The sequence below is a fragment of the Anoplolepis gracilipes genome, chromosome 9 (genome assembly GCF_047496725.1).
Source record: "Anoplolepis gracilipes chromosome 9, ASM4749672v1, whole genome shotgun sequence".
NCBI classification, from domain to species: Eukaryota; Metazoa; Arthropoda; class Insecta; order Hymenoptera; family Formicidae; genus Anoplolepis; species Anoplolepis gracilipes.
Genome location: NC_132978.1, coordinates 5,915,336 through 5,918,710, shown reverse-complemented (window position 1 = coordinate 5,918,710; position 3,375 = coordinate 5,915,336). Strand labels below are relative to the sequence as shown.

Genomic DNA, 3,375 nt, shown 5'->3' with positions numbered 1-3,375 from the left:
GTGGTTAAATTAGTTTGGATACATATAACATGGATACATATATTTTACGAAGAATTTTGAAGTAGTATTAAGGTATAAGGATTGATGGACAACGACCGATTTATTTATTTATTGAGGTTTGAAAAGACTTTAATTGTAACTTTACTTTTAATTTCCTTCGAGACTAGTAAAAGAAATAATTCGCGATGATGATTTTAAGAAAGAAAGATTTTCTTGAGAAAATGTACTCGTTTTCGATAACGAAGAATAGTAACTTTTATTTTTGCACTGATTTTTAGCGGTAATATCCCACCGCGCTGTCACCAGTTGTTACATCCCACCGCTGTCACCAGTTGTTACGTCCCGCCGCTGTCACCAGTTGTTACGTCCTCTGCGTTCGCGAGCGAGGTGCGGTTACGATGGTTGGTGTACGCGGATCGCGGTGGCCGAGCGGTAAACCTGTCACGATCAGCGTAGCGGTGCACCGGAAACTAGAGGTCGGGACGTAATAGATAATAGGGAGGATGTGAAGTGAGTAGACAATGAATGCAGATTGTTTACGTATACTGATTTTTATGTATTTATCATTATTTTATAATAAACATATATGTACAGTTATATTATATTTTTCAAGACGATTAGACAATTAAATCACGGACGGTTATCAGGAGGCGAATTGATAGGTGCTTCAGCGGACGACAGGATGCATACTCGCCCGAAGAAAGCCTGGGAGGAAATGATCCTCGGTTGCGTAATCCCGAAGTCTATCAACGGCGGGGGCACGGGCCACGGACGGTATTCGATAGGCGGTAAGGGCCTATGTGAGGAAGCGACGACCCCGCTACTGGATGCCGGTGGAGTGACGGCGTCGTGTAGCTGGTCAGGGGTTGATGACTCCGATGTATGGGTTCCCGGTGGAGGGTAAGTGAAATACCCGACGGATGCTGGGCTCTGACTACCTGGTGGCGACGCAGCTGTTCGGACCGTCAGGTAGGAGCCGCCTTGGTATAGTGACCGGATGAGGCGCTTCAATTGGTGAGCACGCCCTGCTCGACGTGACCGACCCATGACGCAGCTAAGAAGGTAAGCGAAATCATAATCGACGCCATAGTTGAATACGCGGAGGGGTATAGACTGGGGTTAGTAATAGTAACGCGAGTGATGAAAAGGAAAAAAAAAAACATACGCGTTAAAGTAAATTGGTAAACGAGTTGACTTGACCTTATCTGACGGGTTGCGGGGACAGGGTGAGCCTTAATGAGTTTACTTTAATTTAATATTTATTCTATATTTTAGATCAAGAAGAGCGATCGGAGGAATTGTGAGAGACGCCCTGACAGAGGCGCGGTTCGTGGACTGAGAGGAGGCAGATCGCCCTGACAGAGGCGCGCTGCACGCTAGGAGGCGGAATGCCCTGAAAGAGGCGCTCCTCGGAGAAGAGAGTCGTTCGCCCTGAGAGAGGCGTGCGACCTAGAGAGGGGTAGTCCGGCTCTGAAGGAGGCGCACTACGAAGGATGAAGGCAGAGCCGCCCTGAATGAGGCGCACTGCTAGAAGGGACGTAGAATCGCCCTGAAAGAGGCACACTACGTAGGAAGGATGTAGGTCGCCCTGGAGGAGGCGCCCTACGGTGTAGGTAAGAATGGTTATCGCTCTCTGTCTAATGACATTCCCTATGAAGACGTCCGAATAAAATATTAATCTCTTCGATTATAAGTTACAGATATCTGAGGCTCTGGGTATGTCAAGGCGGACGTCGCGGACCTTGCCACTGGTGAGCGGATAAGGGAAAAGAAAAAAAAAAAAAGAAAGAAAGAAAAGAGAAAAAAAAAATATATAGGAAGAAGCTATAGGGAATACAAGAACGCCCTGGAGGAGGCGCGCGTCGCCGCAGGATGAAAGAGAGAGCCCGAAGTAGGCTTGAAGGAAGGATGACCTCGTCAGATGAGTAGCACTAATTTGCCCGATAATTTCAATATTAAAATTAGAATAGAAAGCTTGTCTTTATATTTACAGGTATAGACGCGAGAGGTTAACGGCGAGAAGAATTGACACCGAAAAGATGACCGACGCCCGGAATGGACAGGGGCCGCGAACTGACACAAGTATGTATATTTCGAGTAATTACACGTAAACAATATGATTAATGATTACACGAATATATCTTAATAATTACGACAACGTACTCACTTCACTAAATCGTTATGTGTTACAGGAACCACTGGGAAGCACACTGTAACGCGGGTGTACACAAGAATGTGGATCTACAATATTAGTATTACAACATTGGTTAATAGAACTTTCCTTCGACTATGATTTCACGCACAGACTGGTTTCGGACGCGTAAACGATATTATAGATAGGCGGCATTAACAATTGCATGGAGAGGAAAAGATAATACGCTTATATTGTTGATAGAAGTAATTCACTGCAAACGAAAATTTAGATAAAATATCTTTAAAAGTGATAGATAGAATTCGATATGTATTGTGAGCGCCGTGGAAATCGATAAAGAGAAAGGAAATATAATAGTAACAGTGGATACAAATAATCAAGAATAGATTTATACGACAGTAAACGTAAGAACTGAAGGCTAATTAATAGTATTCGCGATATGCTAGTCTCGAAGTCTCTCTGAATTAATGATTTTGTGTGAATAATACCGTAATGAACTAGAAACCACTGATTCGAAGATATAATATTAATTACACTGCGCGAAAACTTGCGAGAGCGTATGTATGATTGAATGTTATAAGGATAACCGATTATTAAATCGTATAAATGACTGTCTGTACGTACAATGAATTTACTGGGTACTGTATGAATCGAGTATTGACTGCTGATCGAATACTGATTATGCGAAAACTGAATGGTCGGAACGAACCGTACAACAGATTTTACTGTCGGGCGAAAGCCGAATACTAAATATGATCTGAACTGTCTAATGATCTGAACTGTCTAGGCGAGAACTGAATACTCTGCTCTTTGAGCACACGGTGCTCCCGTTTATATACCCGTGGTCGCTGAGGGCTCCCACCTTCTGAATTATAGCGCGCGCAACGTGGTCCGATCCTGGTCATGCTTGTTTGTCACGGGTATCACGCGCCGGGCAATAGTAAGCTATCACGGTGTTTGTCCGAAATTTTCACGTGATCCGGCGGTTCCTGAATGTTCTAGAACCTTCGGGACTAGCATTATAATGTAATATCTATATCGTTATTTCTAGATATATCGCAATTATTACTAGCGTTACGATAACTTATCTGATTAATTACTTATCGCCGCATTGTATTATAGCGTTGTACTTAAATAATTGTAGAGATATGAGAGCATTACGCTAATTAACTTATTAATTAACAATTATCTATGATGTCGCATAATGTTATTCGTGGATTACA

The 3,375-nt window shown here is 43.0% G+C and overlaps 1 long non-coding RNA gene across 1 annotated transcript; it reads right to left on the bottom strand.

Annotated features, from left to right (window-relative positions):
• Positions 1 to 649: 649 nt before the first annotated feature.
• On the bottom strand, positions 650 to 2,938 carry LOC140669805 (uncharacterized). Its single transcript, XR_012047409.1, has 3 exons — positions 2,777 to 2,938; positions 2,168 to 2,241; positions 650 to 1,054 (listed from the first exon to the last, which is right to left on the bottom strand). It is a non-coding gene; the product is annotated as an uncharacterized lncRNA (long non-coding RNA).
• Positions 2,939 to 3,375: the final 437 nt, after the last annotated feature.